The 23,167-nt window shown below is 39.7% G+C and overlaps 1 protein-coding gene and 1 long non-coding RNA gene across 3 annotated transcripts in view; one reads left to right on the top strand and one right to left on the bottom strand.

Moving 5' to 3' along the window:
- Window positions 1-10,211, bottom strand: part of LOC138944785 (U11/U12 small nuclear ribonucleoprotein 48 kDa protein) — a 64,209-nt gene extending 53,998 nt beyond the window's left edge. Inside the window, exon 1 of the mRNA XM_070315761.1 lies at window positions 10,158-10,211. The gene's annotated coding sequence lies outside the window, so the exon portion shown is untranslated. The remainder of the gene's footprint in view (window positions 1-10,157) is intronic.
- A 548-nt stretch (window positions 10,212-10,759) lies between these two features.
- The window catches only part of LOC138944787 (uncharacterized), a 136,870-nt gene continuing 124,462 nt past the window's right edge, over window positions 10,760-23,167 (top strand). For both annotated transcript variants that reach the window (XR_011448873.1, XR_011448872.1), the window contains exon 1: window positions 10,760-11,072. This is a non-coding gene — a long non-coding RNA (uncharacterized lncRNA). The remainder of the gene's footprint in view (window positions 11,073-23,167) is intronic.

Consider the following 23,167-nt stretch of genomic DNA (forward strand, 5'->3'; position numbering starts at 1 on the left):
GCCTCCATGAAGGATTCCTTGAATCTGCAAGGCCATCTTGTTTCATAGATGGACCTCGAGTCTCCCTTTCAGAAGGAAGGAATATTTTAGGGATTTTTAGTGACCGACTGGAGGCAGCACCGTTTTATGCTGCCTGCAACTAATTTCATATAATACATATGAAAACTTTTTCGTATCTTCAAAAAATTCCACGGGATTTTCCCAATCGCGAATGTATCTTTTCGGAATCCGCCACAGAATCCGATTCTCTGGATTTTCGTCTTCAAATCCATCGTCAGAATCATTTAAAAATTCATTGTCCATTATCCCTTTTTCCTTTATACACTTTCAGTTTGAGAGCGCGACAACAAATAACCACAAAACCACAAATGTAACGAAACTAACTTTTGGAGGTTATATTTGGTTATATTCTGCGTATCGTTTGCTAAAAAGGTCGCATCCACTCCTCAAGGAAGCTCGTGACCTTCCTTGAGATAAGGGAGCCAATAAGATTCCTTGTTCGGTCAAGGAAAGTTTATGAAACGTGGAACGAGGAACAAGGAATCCTTATTCCTTATTCCTTTATGACGTTGTCATCTATAAACCACCTTACAAACTTTTTTCAAGAAAAACCAAGTTCTTTCTTCAAAAATGGAATCGGCAAGCTTATAGATCGTTGGAAAATTATTGTAGAAAAGAATGGAGACTATATAATTGATTAATAAAAGTGTTATCTCTAAAATATAATCTATTGAAGTTTATATTTAAATCGGGCACGAACTTATGCAATCACCCAATAGAACAGATCATATATTTGAAATCTATGTATACATATATCTTTTACCTGTAAAGATATACAAAATAAATTTTTATATATATATATATATATATATAGATATATAATATATGCTTTTATATATATTATACAATATATAATTTGGATAAGAAATTTTTTTAATCCACATATGCATACATTTTCTCTTTTTATTATTGAAAGTAAGTAAATAACTTTTTATTATGCAATTAAACTTGGAGAGAATTTCTATAGCGTATCAAAGAGGTTAACTAACGCAAATTGACGCGTGCGCAGAACTTTATATAAGATACGAAATGTCTACCTCCGTAGATCCAATTTCGCGCATTGCCATCCGTTATTTGCCAAATCGAATCTCCCTCGGACGGCAAAGAAAAGTGCGGAATGAAATACAATATTTCGCCGACCGAGTTCGCGAATCGCGATAACGCTACCGATTTAACGTTTACGTCGACAATGCTTTTAATTGGGCTTATTGCCGTAAACAGCGTGCGCGTTAATGAAAAGTACCACGGCGCGGCATTACTATTCGGTACATTAAGTCGCCAAATGAAATTCACAATCGATGACCGCGCTGGACCGTCGGCGAAAGAGTAATAATGCATCGCGATAAATATGTATACGAGTTTATCGTAATAATGAGTTCACTGATTCCTGGCATAGAGGGAGAGAAACAACATAGAGAGGTAGGTAGGCGGGATTGGCTGTATATAGGACGGCGGGTGCGTCGGGTGCGTCGGGTGCGTCGGGTGGCCCGAGGGGAGGGTGCGCGGCGGTCGAAGTTGGGTTATTTTATTGGGAATTTTGGCGAGTCGTCGCTCGAATTTGCGAATCGCGCCTGTTCGATAGCTTTCAAAGGTAAATTAATATCGCGCCATGAACACGTGCCCATCCGATGCACTGATGAGCTTAATGAGAACGGAAGTAAAGAGCCGTGGATAAATGTTACTTTGATCAGGCACTAATTGGGCTTGCGGGCTAAACTCTAATTGTCTGTGAGCTCAAAAGGCAACGGGCGCGGAGGATATTTCGACGAATTGATTTTGGCAGAAATAATTTCGCGCGATTCTCTCGCGCACAGTGGCCGTTTGTGCGCCGCCGTTTGCGAGACACAGGGGTTAATCCGGGGGATGAGCTCGGTTGGACAGAACAGTGGGTGCATGCAACGTGTCCGTCCAGCAATAAGGAAAATGTAGGAATGAAGAGCCGTTTGGGTACATCTGCTGCTGCGTCGTCCATCACGTCCGCTACCGGGGCCAGCTAATACACGTATAATTACTCCCTTTCTAAGATTTATTTTAATTAGCCTCTATATCTTCTCTAACGACCGGCGCTCTGATTTAGCACAAACTGTTTCATCCCTACCTAACGGCGCGGTGTAACGTCTCCGACGGCCTCAAACCCTTTTACGATTCCGATCCCCCTTTAGTCGGCTAAACCCACGATCTTGTTGTGTATCGAGGGATATATTAAAAATTGGGGCGCGCGATATGCTCGAGCAAGGTCGAGATAAGTCCAAGTATCGCCATGATAAAACGTTCGCGTAAAAATGCTATCGTAAATACGATCGTCCTCCGACTCTTCGGTAATTACGCAACACGTTAAAACGAGCAATATATCACCGAGTCGAGTGCGAGAATCAACATGTTAAATGTTAAGCTTTTTATTCTTATAGAATACTACGATTCATTTATATCTTTTGCCATTTAAAACTGTTTAATAGTCAAAATTTCAGATAAGTAAAAAAAAATATTTGCGCGCTCGTCTTTATCTAACAATTAATATTTATCACACATATTAATTTCTTTTCCCAAGAAGCATAAACGAGACTGACAGGGTATATTTTAAATTTTTTATTTATTTTGTCTTTGTAGATATATATGTCCACAACTCTCTTTCTCTTTATCGAAAAATATAATTTAATTGATTAAAAATATAAAAATATACAAACGTTCTCTTAAGATTCTAAAATTCAATTAAAAATATGGAAAATATTTATCTGTTCGCGTTTAATCGCAATTTTCCACGTAGAACGTATACTCAATATTGTTACGAGTTTTTATAAATTTATTTAGATTCTTTAGAGTTAAGGCAATCGATTCTTTGTTCAAATATATTTTCTTTTATGATGATTGTAGCAGTTAACGGGTTAACAGACGCTAACCGCACCGATAAACTCAGTCGATTAACAGCGTCGGTTATTCGCGACCGTGCGCGATTAAGTCGCGGCTCGGAGCGCGATCGCGGTTGTTCCTAAGGATCGCACTAAATCAGCGTCTGACGTACCGCTCGGTCTTAGCTCGGTTTTCGCCGGTAATATTGTTATCATTAGTGATTAGGAGCGGCCGTCGGCGGTGAGGGTGCGAGTTAACCGAGAAGACGGAGAAGCCGGGCCGGGCCGAGGTCGGGTGAGGTGAGGGGTGAGAGGATTGAGAAGCGGAGGCTCTCTTCGTTAGCCGTGCTCGTTGGGTGCGCGCGGCCCGCTCGCTCCATTAACCCGTTCATAGGCGATCTAGCGTCGTGGCGTCGTCTCACACCCCCGTAAGCCGGCGGTAAATCACCTCCAGCGCCCCCCCGCTGCCACCTCCCGCCTCCCACTTGTGCCTCCTCTTTCACGGAAACCGTGGCGGCGCACAAACCCGAAACTCAAGCCAAACATATACGAACAACCAACGTCGAGTCGTGCGCGGGGTTGTAAGATCGCCTTGCGAATCCGTAATCGCCGTAAACCTGAGGACTTAGGCGGTCGGAACCGCGGATTCGCTATCTGTACGCATACATATACATACACACACATGGAAAGATGCGAGCACGCGCGCGCGCGCGTCTATGCGAGTTCCTCGCACGTATAAATGGAGAACGTACGAGCGTAGGACGGAAGAGTGAAAGAGAGAGAGAGAGAGAGTGAGAGAAGGGGGGGGGGGGAGGTGACTAAGAGATAGAAGACGAGCGAAGGGGGAAACATCGGCGGCGGTGGCCTCTAGCCTAAATCTATATTTCCACCACCCCATATTCCGTATCTGTTCATCTGGTACCGGCGACCTAACCGTGGCAGAAGCGTTTCGCACCACCTTACCACCCTCCCCCCCCCTCTCCTCCCGTCCCGTCCCGTCCCGTCCCGTCCCGTCTCGCTGCGAGAGCGAGAAAGAGAGAAACCACTGCCTCTCCGTGCTTCCGAACAACTACCGACGCCTCGAACTCGCACCCCCTTCTGCCACCCTCCTCCGCTAAGCGACAAATCCTCGTGGTGCTCCTACGGACCGGTACAGCACGACGGCACGAGCACATTTCCCTGAAATACGACGTCCCCGGGAGCATAAACGCCGTTACTATTCCCACAAGTTGTAACTGGTGTTAATTATTGACCTGATATATATATATATATATGTCGAGTCAGCGGAGCGACTATGGGTGCGAGGGGATGGGCGGGCACCCATGATTCGGGATGAGTATGCACGCAAGTGGAGTTATTTGCGCGCGACGCTCCCTGCCGATATCTGATTATCGTCCGTCTTTGGCGTGATAGCGCAAATAATTAAACGTCCCGCGGCTTCCTCTCCCTGCGTTTATACTCGTGAAGGGCCTTCTCGCGTGAAAGGGAAACGAACGGATTCAGGGACTTTAATAGGGTGTTTCTCACTTTTCGGCTACCGTCATCAAAATCCTACCTATAATTTTACATTTCAAGATTTCGTATGTAAGCGTAATCTCTAGAGCTGTTATTTAAAAGAATTCTCTTATGTAAATTATTTTTGACTTGATATATAATTTAGATATATTTTTCGGATAAATATAATGCATATAATGGAAACTGTTTCTTTTTAAATATATTAGAAGCTTAATGGACAATTTTTTTACAGAATATTACCAATATTACAATAATTTTTCAAAAGACAGGTTAATTAAAACAACACGATGAAAAAAAATAATAACACTAGTTTTAAAATATAAATTATGAAATTAAGAAATATTAAATAAATATAAATCGAATATAAATTGATAGTAATTGAGAATTGAATTATGCTAAATCCAATTAAATAATAACATATTTAAAAGACTAATTTTCTCTCTGGTCTTAGCAGCGAAAGGTATTATTTCTTTTACATATAAAAAAATGAAAATGTTGAAATCATAAAACAAAAATCTAATTAATCTTATAAAGAAGATAATAGCTAAATAACACAGACTAATAAATTTAAAAATTTTTTTTTAATACCGCGAGATCAATCATAATAATGGACTATCTCTCATATATATCGCAGATTTTTATTTAAATATTCCTATATAACGTAATGATTTTTTGATAATGTTCAAAAAGCTACTTGCGGCACTCTCTATAATTTCTTTGCTTCCAGAGGCGAGCTCTCCTTTTATGAATAATGAAAATGAAGCGTGTCAAGGAAATATTCGCGAATATACAGACATGGGTGCCGCGCGTGATAGTCGACACGGAGCTTTTCTCCGCAGCTGCCTGTTTTCGTAAATCCTCGTTTAATGTTCTCCTCAACTCGCGACGACACTCGAAACAGTCATGCGGAATGTGTGGCTTCTCGCGACGTCATTATGGGATAAACTCAGGCAACCGTCCACGCGACCGAAAAATTTTTTCCCGTCCGTAAAGATGTGACGACATATACAGGATGTCCCATTTTAATCTCCTCAGGCAAATATCTCCAAAACCAAGCCCGGAAGAGAAAAATGTTTCCGACAAAAGTTGTTTGGTTTCGAGAGGGCCATAAGATGGTGACAATGATTTGACCTTGGCAAATCATTTGAAGATCATGTGAGGATCAACTTTAAAATATTAAATAGAAACCCCCATTTTTTATTTAGTATTCTTGTAGCTGACATCGGGAGCTTTCCAAAACACTATAATAAAGTATTTTTTTATTAAGTACTTTTTGATTTATATGTTAATCTGACATATTTTGATATAAAAAATTAAATAGTATATAAAAAAAAAATTGTTTTTAAGAAAATTATTTACAATGTATTTTTTTAAACAATTATTTGCTTTTTTTTGGCACTAATTAATTTGTCTCATTATTCTGTACATAAAAGTATTACGGTAAGATTATCGAAAACTGAATATTTTACGAAATATTTTATTTTTTATATCAAAACATGTCAGATTAAAATATAAAATAACTCAAAAAGTACTTAATGAAAAAATACTTTTTTATAGTGTTTTGGAAAGCTCTCGATGTCAGCTACGAGAATACTAAATAAAAAATGGGATTTCTATTTAAGATTTTAAGGTTGACCTTCACATGACCTTCAAATGATTTTCCAAGGTCAAACCAATGGTACCATCTTATGGCCCCTCTCGAAACCAAACAACTTTTGTCGGAAACATTTTTCTCTTCCGGGCTTGGTTTTTGAGATATTTTCCTGAGGAGATTAAAATGGGACACCCTGTATATTTCACGTCAGATTCGCGATGTAGAACGCAGAACATCTAGTATTACGAAAATAGCGAGACGGGAATGGGTTAATGTAAAGAAAGGGTCGATGTGAGCTGAAAGTGTGCGGGAAGGGGGCAAATAGGGCATAGGGGGGTTTAGGTCGGTACCGCGGTAGGCAAAACGGCCTGCAGACGCTCAGCTGTTAAGCAGTAAGCATGAAAGATGGTGATGCCGCCCGAGGGAACTCCTTCCGTTGCTTTCATTATTAAAGGTCGCTTCATAATTGACGGACTTGCCACGTAGTTTTCAACGAAACTCGGCGCCGGTCTCTCGTAAAACTCTATGAACTTTTTTCGCGGCGTCTCTCTCGAAGGCGTACATTGGGTGAATCAGATAGCGAACTTGGTCGAATGCAAGTATGCATTCATAAACTTTGTCCGTTCGATTTATCGCGTATCCTTAATGCGCGGTTTGCCTTAAAGCCGGTATTTTTACAAGGAAAATCTGGAACTATGTTTGTGTATGTGGGAAAAGTTTGCCAAGTTATATTCTTGTATAGTTATGAAGATATAGATTTTTCTCTATAATATAAAGCAATTGTTGAATTGGGTGGATTAAACTTTCATTTGTTTTATTAAAAGTTTTATTACACAAATGCAGTAGTCGTATTTCATTAATTACGATGAATGCGAAAAATATAGGATAATGATACAAGATATAATACGCGCGTGTTAAGGTAAAAATAAAACAGCTAACAAATATATTATAATCATTATTTTTATGACCGAGCAATTTAAAAAATTGTCAAACTTATTCTAATTTATCTTTAACTTCTCTAACGTTAATATGTCTTTGTTTCGCGATGAGCGTTGCATAAAAATATTCGATGAAACAATCCGATAAAATTGTCTATATCAAAGTGTTTCGTACATACGGGATCATGGCGCATGAGCATTGCTTGATCACAAATGAATCTATTCGTAATCGCAATACGCGAGACGATTGATCGCGGAAAGCGATTCGTCTGTCGTTTCGATTTGTTTTTCGAAAGGGAATGCTTCTACCTTCTAAGCAAAGATGAATCGCGTGTATGGAAGGACCCCGAAGGTTATGCATTCCCTGCCATCGCAGGAAGCATCCGGCTAAATTGAAAGTTTCGTCTGAGAGGGAAATACATTTGTAAATGAAACAGTCGCGAACGTATGCCCGTGGAAGCCTGCGGCTATTCAATCTAACCACGGTACAAAGCTAATAGAAATCCTACGTCTTTCGCATAAAGGAAACTGTGAGATAAAATCGAATGTGAATCCTCTCTTGCGCGGATTACCAATAACTTCAGCGCTCGCTGGCGAGTTTCGCGAAATCAACTCAACCGGTGGCCGTATGTTCGAAAACAGATTTTGGAATGTCAACCTTTCTACGATACTTAAAGGTTCTTTGGAGAAGGGAAATTGCAAAAATTATGCAAAAGATACGCAAGATTCAACATGAAATTTATAATGTTCTTTGTACAAGCATTTCAAAAATATTAAATTAAATAGAGTAAAAGCTTTTAAAGTCTTAATAATTTCTTATGAATGCCTTAAACGCATAGAAATTATATAAAATAATACTATCAAATTAAATTAAATGTATGAAAGGTTAACAGAAAAAAAGAAAAAATAGGAAACGTGATATAAAACTAGAAAGATTGAAACAAACATACAGGCATAAAATTTATACAGTGGATATTAAGGTTGTATTAATTTAAAACAATTAAAATTCGAAAAATGTAGAAACATTGCGCTGATAACGCGATTATACTTGTAGATTAATTGAACTGATAACATTTTTATATTATTATTATGCACTTCTTTTTGTACTTTGATTCGGTGAGAAGCCAAAGTTGCAAAGTGTCTCAAGTCTAGGTTTGTGCGGAAAAATTTCGAGAGAAGAGAAAACCGTTTCGCCGATCCTGGTGGTTCTGGACGAGATAGATCGAGAATTCTTTTAGCATGAGCTCGCCCGTTTCAGAAGGAATTAAGGTTAAGATTTAATTTCTGATTAGGTGGCATCGTGCTCTCCTGGGGGAGCAATCTCGCTCGGCCATTGTGACTGACAGAAACGCGCGATTCCACGAGATGGAAGGACCGACTGGCATACGAATCGCCTGCTTTAACCACCTCTAGCTAGCATTTCGACTAATAACGACTAACCCGCTAGCAGCATTCTACCTATAATGGTATGCGCTAGCGCGAATCTCCCATCTTCTGTATATACATGTACATATAAGTATGTAACGGGGGCACGGATTTCCTATCCGTTGAAAAAGAGCGGCTTCTTATCGTATAGCCGTATGCACCTTTTCGTCGAAGCGGTTTTGCGTCGCGAGTGACGACAACGTGAAGCTTATAATACTTTTAGTGAACAATAAAATTATTTTATTGTATTTAAGTTTCGAACGCATTCTTGAACCAAAAATTTTGAATTTGCTAATACTAAAGGCTTGTAAATATGTCCAAACAATTATATATAGTATATATGCAGGGTTGGGAAGTAACGCGTTACTTGTAACGCCGTTACCGTTACAGTTACTTTTTTTCGGTAACTGTAACGGTAATGGCGTTACAAATTTTATTTGTAACGGAAAAAGTAACTTCGTTACATTTTTCGGTAACGAGTAACGAATTTAACAGTTACTTTTATCGTTACTTTTTTCAAATTTTTTGATTTATTTAAGATATTATTCTTACTATTGTGCGTGATAAAATTTTTATCTTAACCGTAAAGCCGTAAGCAAATCGACCAATTAGCATTCTTATTATGTTGTAAAAATGCTTGAATGTGATTGATCAACTTATGGCTCTTGCAGACCAGTTTGATGACGCGACGCGCGATATCCAATGAGAGCTTTATCTTTTCGGAAAAGCAGAGCTCTCATTTACTACCAGTTCTAAGCACCTTGCAACGAAAATTAGAAAATCTCAATAAATCTGACCTTATAGATTGCCATTCATTAGTTGAAGCTATTCAGCAAGGTTTAAATAAAAGGTAACTTATTAATTTGATTAAACATATGTTATTTAATTTTAAATAAGGATTTAATTGAAAAATATTATTTTATTTTAAACTATTGATTCAAAAGTATTAATTTCAATAAAACAAACAATGTCGCTTAATTTACTATATTTGATTTTAAATTTCTTACAATATTTGAAACAAAAGAATTAATAATAGCAGCATGTTTACATCCAAAATTTAAGTTAAACTGGTTAACCGGAGAAAAAAGAAAACGTGCTGAAAATTACTTGGAGGATTTATTGGGAATCCGATCAACTGAAAATTCTTCAAAAGCTGGAAAATCTGACGATCACGATGATTTTTTCATTTTTGAGCAAAAAACGGTGCAAAATGAATCTGAACAAGAAGAATTGCAACGGTTTTTAAAATCAAATAATTGTAATATAGAAATGTTAAACGACTATCCAAAACTTAAAAAACTTTTTATTAAATATAATATAGCTCTACTAAGCAGTGCATCTGTAGAAAGAATGTTTAGCATCGGTGGCTCTGTATTAACACCACAAAGAGGGCATTTAAATGATGATACTATGGAGCAACAAATTTTATTAAAAATTAATAAAGAATTTCGTTAAAATTTAATCATTTATTTTGTAATAAACCTTGAATGAAATCTTGCTTACAATTTTTTAAAAGTTTTTCTTATGCAAAATAATTTATTAGTTTGTATTGTAAAAAAGTAACGGAAATTGTAACGACTCGTTACTTTTTAATAACTGTAACGGTAACGAGTTACTTTTTAAAATTAGTAACGAGTAACGGTAACGAGTTACTTTTTAGAAAAAATAACGGTAACGGTAACGAGTTACTTTTATAAAATAACTTTCCCAACCCTGTATATATGTATATGTATATTTTCACAAATCTTGTTATATATATAATAAAAAATAGGCACTCACCGGTACGATGTGCAGCAGTGAAGTTGTAATACGCATACAAATTATCTATAGAATATAAGACTATCTATAACATATGAAATATAAACACTGTAGAGATATTATAATTTTATTTAAATATTATAATTAATCACACGCATAGATAATTTTTATGAAAATAATCTAATTAATTATAAACCTTAAACAATTTTGAAATATTTTATATTCTACTACGACATCTATACACACTCGCGAAAACGCTGTTAATTACGAGCTCTCTTCCGACACTTTACACGATGCTGTCGACGCGAATCATACAAGGCGCACACTTTACATCGCAACGAGAGAATAAAACAAAAGCTATAATCGTACGAAACTCAGGATTCGTACTTCGAGAGACGTATCACGGATACTACGACATATATACGGAATAATTCTTGTCCCTGTCTCTCTTTCACCGCGAATGATAACAATAATAAGGTTACGTCGTCAGAGTAGCGCGTCGTGCGCAACAAATTCCTTTCCCATTTTTTGTTGAGCGGAAGAAAAGCGTCGAATTTTACGATGTATACCGCGCTGTTGTTGACATTTGATTATCTCGTATCATTCGTACGGTGTGACTCGAACGAGCAAGTACGGTGTAGTGGACGCGTGTTCTAAATATTACGATATATGTACCTTTTGAAGTGTAAGATCATAGTTTATGCGATTATAACATTTTCTCGTCGCAATATATGTAAAGTGTGTGTCGTGTGCGATTCGTAAATCGGGTATATTGTATAAAGTATCGCGCGATCGTCATATTTTAGTAATTAGTGCGCGCGTGATCGTAATTAACAGTGTTTTTGTACGAGTACTACGAAAAAAGTGGTAAAGTGGACGAACAAGAGAGGAAGAGTAGGCCCGAGAAGGCAACAGGCGACACCGAAGGATCATGGGGTGAGAAATTTATTTATTTATTTTATTATTGTATTTGTTACTTGTGAAAGTAATTGCATTTATCTATGCGGTAGTAATTCATACATTCTAGTAATAGTAATCCTTACATTATTGTGTAATATAATGCATATGAAATATTTGATATTTTAAAAAGCTCTTACAACATTTATAATAAAAATATTTATATATTAGGTGTACAACTTTGCTTCCGCCGTTTTCTCCCCGAAATTCGAGGCTTTATTGTAAAAAACTGGTTATTGCTTGTTGAGTCACTCCCAACGATCGTGCCAATTCTTTTTGACTTTAACTCTAGTCTTCATTAAGTAATGCCTCCAATTCTGCATCTTCGAAAACCTTCTCTCTTCCACCGCTATGCCGATCTTCGACGTGAAAATCGCCGTTCTTGAAGCGTTGAAACCACTCGCGACACGTTCTTTCACTAATAGCGGCTTCACCATAAGTATTTGAGAGCATTCGATGAGCCTCAGCCGCAGATTTCTTCATATTGAAGCAGAAAATTAAAACCTCCCGCAAATGACGAGAATTTGGCTCGTAAACTGACATTTTCAATCGAGAATAACTTTATGATGCAGACACAAATCGACTAATGTTTCTATGGGGTTATGTTGACAGATGCCCAAGTTTATCGCATGACGTCTATGATCTATTTATTTCGACCACTACTTACCGTTAAAGCCATCTATAGGAAAACGGCGGAAGCAAAGTTGTACACCTAATATTATATGTATATATATACTATATTTATTTATATATATACACATATATATAAATCTATAAATATTCCAATATTACTTGAGATTTATAATTTTTTAAATTTAGGTTATTTATATAAGAGAATTAGAAAAGTTCTATTTAAACATTCCACATTTCTAAAAAGTATCTAAAAAGAACTTTTTTGGAAATTATATAATTATGTTTTGTTAAATGCTTGTTTAAAGAAATAAATACAAAAGGAATTTAATTGTGTGCATTAATTATTTATTTTTAAATAAATAATGTGTATGCTACAACTCCGGTGTTGCGCATCGTACCGGTGAGTCTTAAATTAATTTTTATTGCATTATATTATGATATATAAAATCTTTATGTTAAGAAAGCAGATTGAAAATTATATTCTAAGCTAAGACTTGAAAGAAATATGTATATTGTATACAAATAAAAAATAATAGGAATTTTATTCGAGCGTAACTGGGTAATTTATTATTAATCGTATCATTTTGAATCCACTTATAAGCATATCGTATTTTATTATACAAAAAACGCAGCTTTAAAGTTTACAAACCGTCTTACAAAATAATATTGAAAACATGAAAAATTTAATCCTCTAATTTATACACGTTATATGTGTTCTTATTGAAATTTTTCTCGCTGAAACTTTCTTCGTTTCTTTCCGTCGCAAGATTCACGACGAACATTGATATCGTTGACGGCAAATGTATAGATGCATGGAAATGGACCGAAAGACGAAGCAGGGCGCGAATAATATTGCAATGTGCGGTCGAGGAAGCGCGGTGCGGAATTAAGAATTCAGAGGAGAACGAGTCTCTGGGATCTCGGTATTAGACTAACGCGGGCTTAAGTCCTCAAGATAATTTACCGTTCAAACGTTAACCCGGGCACGGGTTGGCTCCTTCGGTCGGATGCGCGAGCGGATGAGAGAGAGAGAGAGAGAGAGAGAGAGAGAGAGAGAGAGAGAGAGAGAGAGAGAGAGGATAGGGAATGAGAAAACGGAAAGAGGGAGATAGGCCGGGAGTAAGTGAGCGAGGAGAGGAAGAGGTGGAAGAAAGGAGAGTAACGTTCTCCTGGGCCTGACAACGCCACGACGGCTCCCGGCTCCCGAGCTTTTTACCCTCGCTGCCGGTGACACATTTCTTGATTTTCAGAACAATGGCGCCATGCGGCAAGGAGAGTGTGTAAGACCGCGCGGTAAACAAGGTAGTACACGTACCTGGCAAGTAAGTACACGAAGCTGAGACCGGCGTGTCGCGTCGCGGCGATTCGAAATGCGCGTCGCGTACCGTCACGCCGCTCCCCCGGCGCTCGTAGAATCGAACACGGTGGCCTCGCAAAAATCCGCGGAGAATAGCACAGGCGGAGGGATGCCTTGTGCAGGGATCGCCACGACCTTTTTAAGAACTGCGCGAGCGAAAGATTCTCCAGGGCGACTCCGGTATTCCCTTTACGTTTGCTCGTATCTAGATCGGCCCTTCTCTTTTTGAATACGAGTTGAGGAAATGACGTTCGGGGAGTATCGAAGTGATCGAGAGAGAGAGAGAGAGAGAGAGAGAGAAATATTTATCGACTCGTTATTTGGATTCGATAGATGAAGTGTGTGAAGCGTGTTTGCGAGCGCTCTCTTTGACTCCCTTTGGGAGCCTGAACGTCTTTCTCATTGGCAATTTTCGGCGTCAGTGAGGTGGAATTCTAATAGCGCGGATTTTAATTAGATTAGAGTTAATTAGATTGTTGCGTTATATTCAACGTTTATGTAAGCGTAATTAAATTTCGCGTAATTAATTGTTTAGGTATGAATCGGGCGAAAATGTCTTTTTGAGCGAGTCAGTGAGTTCATATTGTTAATAGCCAGCCAATTATTATTTGCTTCTAATATCCTAAATATGCAATTAACGATCGATTACATCCGCGGCGAAATCAGAAATTAAAGAATCTCGACGTCGGAAGATTCGTACGCGCGATATCGAGGATGAGGAGACGCGGTCCTTCGCGCAAGATGCAGGACGAAGCCGACAATGCGATCTGTGCGCTCGATATCGCCGTTTTATCTCAGAATTGACGAGTCCTACGCGGATAATAAGAGAAAGGCGAGCGAAGAAGAGAGAGAGAGAGAGAGAGAGAGAGAGAGAGAGAGAGAGAGAGAGAAAGGTGCTAGAGGGGATATAGCGGAGAAGAAAGGGAAGAAAGAGCGACAGACGTCTCGTTCTGGACGGAACCACATCCGCAAGAGACTTCTGCAAGCGAAGGGATGAACTAGCGCTGGATGATTATTTCGTGGATCTCCGGGATTGAATCCGCGTTGGAGGGTGCTTGAGGGTGCGTCCAGGCCCGTCCTTCGAGAATGAGTCCGTCGGCTCGGCTTTTCATCCGATACGATCTTCCAGCACCGATCTTCCAGCGACCGCCACTCCCGGTATACGCGATGTCACGAGCCAGTCCGACGCCGCCGCCGCGAACGGTCCCTCCGTTCCCGCCTATCCCTCTCCCTCGCAAGTTTATACCGCCATCCCCCGAAGAAGCTCTTTATCTAACCCGCGAATAATCGGACAATTTTCCACGTCACCGCGTTTCGCTCGTCTTGCGACGAGCATTCGTCGCTTCTGTCCCCAGCTTTTGCGAAAAGTAAAATGGAATCGGGGATGCCGAGAGGCTATCATGGCATTTGCCGCGAATCACAAATGCCGCACAGCCGCTCGAAAAGTTATCGAACAGTCTTGTTGTCCGTCATTAAAAGAAAGCACGTGACAAGCGCGCAGAGTGTTTCGGTATCATCGGATGTCTATATATGCGAATAACAGATATTTGAGGATAAAGTGACAGTTTGTTTTAATAGTGAATCGATATATGTTTTGCGTTAAAAATTATAAAGATGTTTGGCAAATTAATCTTTAAGACTATACACGTAGGGAGAGAAATCTTAATAAATAACAAATTGGGATAAACTTTACTTTTTTTTTTTTTTTATCTAACTTTGATTAAACTTAATTTTGAGAGAGATGTGTTATTCGAGATTAGAAAGTTTTTCATTTATTTGTTAATGGTGCAAAAATGAAATTCTTCTTTTCAATTTTATCAGTTTTTTTTCATTTTATAATTTTTCCTCTATTTAAACATGTCACTTATGATACACATAAATAACGAAAATTATTTATGCTATATAACTATTAAATATATACATATATAAAATCAGATATTATTATAAAACATCGCAAATTATTTTTTAATTGAAAAAAGTCACATATATACATATGAAATATTAAAAAAAAAATGTGCAAATGTTTTAAAATGTGTTGGATAAATTATCTGCAAAATCCAAATTTTCCATTCGATAGATGCGAAAAATGAGAAAAAAACATGTACACACAATTCATTCTTCATGTCAAATCACTTCTTACGAGCTAGGAATATCTTCTGTTCATATTTCTCCGATAAACGGCTGTTAAAGAAGCGCGGAATACATCCGTGTGGGCGTTCAAGAAAGTTTTCTTTACCCTTATAATTGTGAATTCGGCGTCGGATAGGACGCGATAGAAATTTTAATCAGCCTGCGAGAATATCCTTGCGACTCTCTGCTCCAGTTTCGGATCCGCTCAGTTCCGGAATGTCAGGGTAAATCAGTCAAGGGGTCGAAAGACGCGGCGCGATTCTATTTAGCGGCACGTCGTTTGACGGGGTTTATTGGGGGTGCAACAGGTCGGGTTAGACTGGAGTGTGTTCTCTCACCACCATCATTAGTCAACGTCACCACCCGGCTCTCTCTCTCTCTCTCTCTCTCTGTGTACCTACCTCCACGCTCGGCTCCGTTCTCTCTGTTCCACCCTCCCGTCCTCTCCGCCTCTGTCTCCCTCTGTATCTATTACCGGTATAACGTCGACTACTAAATCGCCCGACGCCTCCACCAACCGGCTTGGTCATGCGTGCGGCTTCACCTCGAAATCGCGGAAACGTTTCGTAACGGTTCGTTCAACTAACTGTTTTACTGACGCGATTCCGATTAGAAAACAAGATCGCGTACTGGAACTTGCATTCTTCTTGTCTTTAATTAAAAGTTGGAACGTATTTGTAAAAAATACAGTGTCCATTTATAAAAGGTAATCTTTAAACAGAAATAAGTTATCATTATGTTCGTGTAACCGATAACATTAAAAATATTGTACATCATATTTACACTTACATCATATACACTTTTATGTGTGTGTGTGTGTTTGCATTTAATTTCAAATATATATGATTAACTGATTTCAATTGTTTTTTCTCGAACGCACAAAATAAGAATCAGATATCGCCCCATTCAACGTTAAATATATAATTAAAACGTGAGGGAAAGTTTATAAATTTTTTCGAGATAATTTATTATTTCTTTCTCGTGCTAATCTTGATTATCGCGCAAATATCTCGCGTTAACGCTTTTTCGTTGCATTTCGCATCGCTATCGGCATGACTTTGGGGCGTTTATTCAAATTTTTCGTAAGCGGAAATCCTTAATGCCCGAAATATTGTAGTAGCTCGCAGCTTTCCAACGCGATCGCCACCGAAACGTGTCTCGCTAGACGCACGATTGTTAAACCGCGCGCCGGATTCTGGTATCGTAACACCGGAAAAGCAGTAACAACGATACCTCTACGAGGCCTCTCTCCCTCGTGTCGGATCGCGTAATCCCGGCAGGATCATCTCATTGTTGTTAGTCCACGTGTGGATACGAGCTTTGGAGTTTCGCGAGCAGAAGCCACCACACTCGCCGCCTACTCTCTCCCTGCCATATTTCCCGCGCTTTCTCTCTGTGTCCCCGGTAAGTATAAGCTCTTTCCAACAAATCCACCACCTCATTTAGTGCCATACCGGAGATTAGCGCGAAAGCCTTCTTCTTGTATCGTGCAACACGTCTGACCACGTATACTCGTGCGCTACTATATGCTAATTCTTCGTGGCCGCCCGTAATAACCGGGACACATTCTAATTTTCCTACCCGCAAAACCAGTCGACTGTGCGAGCGACACTCCTTAAACTTGGCGCAAATATATCCCCCTCAAGCGCCGTACGTTTTCAATGCGTTTCATATTTATTAGCAGCTTTAATTGTCGCCGCGCGTATTTCTTTTATCATTATTTCGACGAATAACATTTATTTTATATCTAAATATTATTAATTTTCATAATGGATTTTACGTAAAGTGTATGTTTAAATTGTTATAATCAATATTTTTATTAAAATGGAAAAAATTCATTTGAATTTTTCAATTTTAAAATGACCCCGTTTCGTCAATATTTAAACGATAAAAATAACGTTCAGCGAATATCAAGTTTAGAGTACAACGTGTAATAAAATGTACAAATTTCAATGATATTATTTATGTACAAGTTTTGTATTTGGAGAAGAGTTGCAAGAAATCTTATTGGTAACTGTATTAGAAAGAAGAATGATACGGATAAAAAGATTGCCAAATTTTAGAATAAATTAAATTAACTCTTGACTCTCTCTCTGTCTCTCTCTCTCTCTCTAGTAATTATACACTGTGCGCGAGATAAAAATAGACTTGAAAAATTTGTTAAACCAGTGTAACATTGCGTGTAGGATTTCGTTTAAAAAATTTAAATATAAACTTGTCCATCTCGTTAATCCAATCATCGTTGCGCATGTGTGTATATATTCCGATTATTACTCATTTTCTCTGAAATGCAAGGTCGTAATTTGTACGATTATCAAGAGAATTATAATCGATATCTGAAAACGTCATCACGCGTGTACCATGCAAATATTAATTCTATTTGGTTGAATTTTTCATGAATTATAAAATAAATATTTTTAACAAGCTTGTTAATTGGATTATCGACGGAATATTGGGCAAATTTTAATAAAAGTTCAAAAAAATGTTTAGCAATATAATTTCGAAAAGTATAACAAAGTACCCGATTAAATTAATACACATTTGAAGTTGTCATTTAATAGCACTTTTAAAATGTTGTTATTTAGAAATATTCAAAATGATATAGCGTTAACTGTAATCGATTATATTCGATGTACGTTTAATGAACGACATGTACTATAAGACGGAGATTATAAAATCATGTTACATGCGAAACACGTCTATTAAGTGCTTTATTCTATAGCAAGAAAGTTCTTGTTAATTATCAAAGCTGATACTTTTGATCCCATTCAGATTGATGGATTTACGACGTGTAGGCTTTGTAAAGTCAAGTAATTCCAGCGTGTTCCTCGTGATCGGATCGGAGCCAGCCTTGGTGCCAGGAAGGTTGAAAGCCGCTGTCAACATCTCTCAGTGGACAGCGCTGTCTGGCCCGTAAACCTTGTTATCAACCACCGGCCATTAGGGGTCCAAGGCGACAAAATGCCGAGCAAAGTGCCATCTTTCCCGAATAATTACGCTCCACATTGTCGATGTTACCGCGGCCCACGTACCTTCCTTATCCGCTTGCTTGAATTAGGAACGCGGGGAGCTTAACGATTTCAATTGAGGACGTTACCAACGCTTTCTCAAAGCGTGCGCGTGAATTAAAACGCGCGCTTAAAAGCGCGCGTCCTTAAAAGCGTGCATAAACAGGACGGTGATAATGTAATATATTTCAGAGACATCCGGCGCGCGCCTGGACGGATAAACGTTCTCGAAAGCGCGCGCTTTATACGCAAGGAGAGAACTCGTGTCGTATCTTTCGACTTTATCTTTCTCGACTATGTCTTCAACGCGGAGCTTCTATCTTGAAATTGTGCATCGAGCATTTTCGGCAATAATTTCAAAAAATATTATTCGTATTTTACATAACAATTTTATATCGATATGTCTCGCAATCAAAAGTATAATATTATAACAATTTCTTTAAGAGAAACATTAATATCATTCATTGATATATTACAGATTCTTGTCAAAAGCTAGTTCATATATTTTCATCTAAAAATAATTTGTCTAGTCGAAGAATTGAATATTTATCATGATTTCAAATGACTAAATATTATAATCAAAGCGCCATAGTAATTTACCCAAAGAATGACTTCTTTGTAAAATAATGTAGGTTAATTTTAATAATCTATATCGGCTCATTCAAGGGAGAGGCGGGGTAATGCATTTGGAAAGTCATATTCGTAAAATTTTAACCGCATTACGTGTACAGATTTTTTAACACAGCAGTGTGTAATAATTCGGTAATGAGGTTGTATGCAGATATAGAAATTGGGGTTGTTCGCGCTGCTGGCGACGATTGCCACGTTGTTTGAGGGCGGCTTACGCTGCCGGCGGCGGCGGCGGCGGTGGCGGGGACGGAGGCGGCGGCTGCAACGCGAAGGGGGTGGGCGGATGATAAGGGTAGGGGGTGCAAACGCCTGTCGACCCATCGCTCATACCACGTTTCTCGTACACACGCTGATCTAGTTGTATTTATGCCGGCAGTGAATCACGTCGGAAGGTTTGATTTGTCGATGGCTTTTATGGACGGGAATTAACGCGTGCAGCGCTTCGCATTTTGTTACTGCAAATGCTCACCACCCTCTTCCTCCCTCCCCTCCCAACCCCCACCCCCTTCTCCTCCTCCTCCTCCTCCTCCTCCCCATATTCGACCCCGCTCGACCGTCCCCATCCTCTTTCGGCCAATCCAACATTTCCGAATGACCGGTAGTCGCTCGATGATTTGTACTTCCACTTTGCCAATTTTTTTTTTAATGCGGAAACAGCGATCGAACGGGCGTTGCTTTTTTCAACGTTGCTTTATTCGATCAATAATGATTTAAATTATTTTTCGGCTATACGCGAGGATGACGAATTGCGAGATATCGCCAGAATGCATATTGGGGGGGGGGGGGTTAATTAATATTTATTTTTGCAGAAAAAATTGTCGGCTATATAAAAACTTAGCAATAACGATGCACCTGTTGAAAGATTGATTTGTTAATTGAACGTGAATGATGTTAAAAACAGTATATATTATTCTCGCTACACTTTTTGTTGAGAATGACATTGGAGAAAATAGAAGACGTTTACTTTACACTGTGTATCCTGGCACATACATTAAGATGCCGTCTATGCTTTTCTACGTGATATCACGTAGATGAACGCCTTAATTTATAACTCGCGTTAATTAAAAGGATTTATGGCGTTCTCCCTTCCGAATTACTCTTATCGGTATCATTTGGAGATTTTTCGGCCCTTTTTGCTCGAGTGAGCGCTTGTTCTCTCATCCCTATCACCGTGACTGGCATCGAGGTCATAGAGGGGGGGGGGTGGCGTGGTGGGGGGAGGGGGATCGCGTTTAAGCTTCCGGGAGAAAAGCCCCGAAAGAAACAGGACCGTTGGACGACACTCGCCCCTTCGTCCACCGCGCATCGGAGTATTTCCCTCTCCGCGCTCTTACTACGCATCGAAAAGGCCCATAAAACCAAGTGGGGTGGAATAACAATAAACTATCCTTATAAATCTTGGTCCGGGGACACCGGGCGGTTTCGATAACGCAGCCGATTATCTCGGGAAATTCGCGTTTTCTTTCGCGAAACAGAAACTCGCAACGAGGTTACGATCGGACGAAAGGGAGAAAAGGGCTTAAATGAATATCACGCTTGATTTGTTTAATATTTACGAGTCTTTAGAGTGCTCTTTAAATTTCTCGCATAGCTTTCTCTCTTCGCTGTGAATGAGAATGGCTATTTCTTTTATCGCAATTAAACTAAAACTGATCAGTATTTTCAGAAATCTCTTGTTTACCATCCGTTTCGAACAATTTTTTTCTTTCGATAGAATTCGATATAGATCATATAAAAACATGATTACGTAAGAGATTTTTAACATTAAAAACTTATCTACTATTTATTATACATTTTTTACACGCGGCGTATTGTCTCTTTCTCGAGATTGGAAAATAATCTTATTAAAAATTATACATTTAAGGATATTTAAATTTTTTAATTATATTGATTCATTAACATCATAGCATAAAAGAACGATCAGTATAGCATTTATGGGGAAAAAAAAAAGTTCGTTTGCTCGGTATCCCCGTGCTTCATCGCGGATTATGGAATGTGAGCGAATCGTGCGACAGAGCTGCGTGCTTGATTTCCATCTGTTGGCCGAAGCCGGTGGAGGGAAATAAAATAATCGACGTCGCGTCAGTTTCGATCGAACCGGCCACCCCACCATCCGCCCCCATCGAGAGCCACCACCGCCGCCGCCGCCGCCGCCGCCGCCACCCCTCGCGAATAGTTCGGAGGTATAATATGCGGTGCTCACGGTGATTTATAGGCACGTGATATTTCGATACAATGGCAGCAGTGGTGGCGGCGATGGTGGGACTCGCGGGGAGAAGGGGGTGGAAGGAGAGAGGACCGCGGCAGAAATGGGGAACAGAGAGAGAGACAGAGAGGTGGGTAACTTCGGGCTGAGAGGTTACCAATGTGTGTCGAGCATGCAAAATGAATGCCCCGCGTTTCTTGCCCCGTGGACTCTATCATGTTGCTATACCATACACGCCCCGCCTGCTGCTTGGCTGCTGGCGGAGGGAACGCGGGGATGCGGGAGCCGGCTGCAGGGGGTGGCTGCTCCCTCACTTATCTCGCGGTCCGTAAATAATAAAAATATAGACATTACGCGCGTATATCAATGCGCGGCCGCGTTCGAGGTTCACTTTGCGTTTTAAGATAAATTCTTGCGCGATCCTACCCCGAAAAGCCGAGTTTCGTCGAGTGAATTAGATGAGGGGTGAAAGGGGACCGAAGGTCCGTGAAACGGAAAAAGAGAAAAGAAAGAAATGCTAAACCCCGCCGCAGGGGCTCGCGCAACATCGGATTCCCCTCTCGTCTCGCTTCCCTATAGCGCGATAATGCTTCTGCCTCGTTTGCGCGCGGTCGATCGAATCGAAACTTGGCGAGTTAATTTGCGACGACGAGTCGGACGAATTGACGGGGTCGACGGCGATGCCGTCGATATTACTTGGGCCGTTCGTTTCATCGGCCTAACAATAACCCGTTAATCTGTCCCTCTGTGTCTTGCGATCGGACAGTTTCTATAACCTAGATGCAACAACTCGCGCGAGACGTAGCTACAAAGAACTCAATTATTGGGCCGAGCGACGCGGATCCGATGAAATTGTCAAGATCAGGAAAAAAGGACAAGTAGGACGGTAGCGGGCGCGATCTATATATCGAGCCTTGAAGAATCGCCATGGACTTTTTTTTTTTTTTTTAACGTTACGTCAACCAGAAGACCGACGTCGTATCTGATACAAATAATTCTTTATCGACTTCCGTGAGGGGTGCGGCCTATATCCGAAGGACATGACCGCGCCGATATCATACGAGTTGCGACTTTCTATAAAAATAAATCTTCGCTATTATATCTTGCTTTTACGAGCTTTTTAAAATCTAGATTGTAATTTGCTCTTTAGATATAATTATTTGATTATTGAAAACATTATATATGTGACAAGTAATGAATGCAGTATTGCAATATGTAATAATTATCATCAAAAATATTTTAATTCGGAATAATATTTTAATTCTCTCTTACTCTGTATCAAGGATTTGGACAAAAATCAAATACAAATTTAACGATGAATAATAATATATTAAATAGAAAGGCGACCTGCATTAGTAGAAATAAATACAACGTAAAGATGATTAATTAGATAACATATTGTTATATGTTTGCCATTTCCGAGCGGATGTACTAACGAAAGATAAATAGAGAGATTAAATATCCTAGGCGAATCTAATCTAAGCAAGATAAAGAGAGACGAACGAACAGTTCCTTCCGTTTCGGAAGGGGAAGGAAGCCTGCCAGGCCGCGACCCTTCTTATTTTACGTTCGGGTGGAGGTCAATCGGGGAGACATCGTCGTTCGCGTTCCGTCGCGACGTGCGGCAAAAGCAAAGGCATCGGCAGTCCGCAGCCGCTTTATAAACTATTCCTGTTGTCTCCTTGGGTATTATTCCGGGTGCTGATTTATCGGCGCCATTAATTAACGGGCGCGCCTTTATTCGTACGAAAGGGACGCACCTATTGCTCACCGGTTAGACGCCAATTCAGTGCCATTGTTCTTGCGTCGTTCACACACATACAGATACACATTCGTAGATACGGGCTCGCGAAAGCGCGTAGGATTACGCAGTCACACAGTAGGGAAACGGGCGAGGTGGCGCGCGCGCGACGATAATTTTTCCGAGTGAAATAAAGTCAGGAAAAGCGCAAGCACATCGGTGGAGAACGTCCCCCGAAAGGGTGGATGAGAACGAAGGGAAGAATGGGGTGAGGTCCGAAGTGGGCGGGCTCGTAAACGCCGTGAGAAATATTTTTCCACCCGCGAAACAGCCTTCGCCTCCATTCTTCCTCTCCCCCTCCCCCTCCCC

This window comes from Polyergus mexicanus, unplaced genomic scaffold (genome assembly GCF_030449975.1).
Source record: "Polyergus mexicanus isolate NDT 795.1 unplaced genomic scaffold, iyPolMexi1.0 SCAF_2, whole genome shotgun sequence".
Lineage (NCBI taxonomy): Eukaryota > Metazoa > Arthropoda > Insecta > Hymenoptera > Formicidae > Polyergus > Polyergus mexicanus.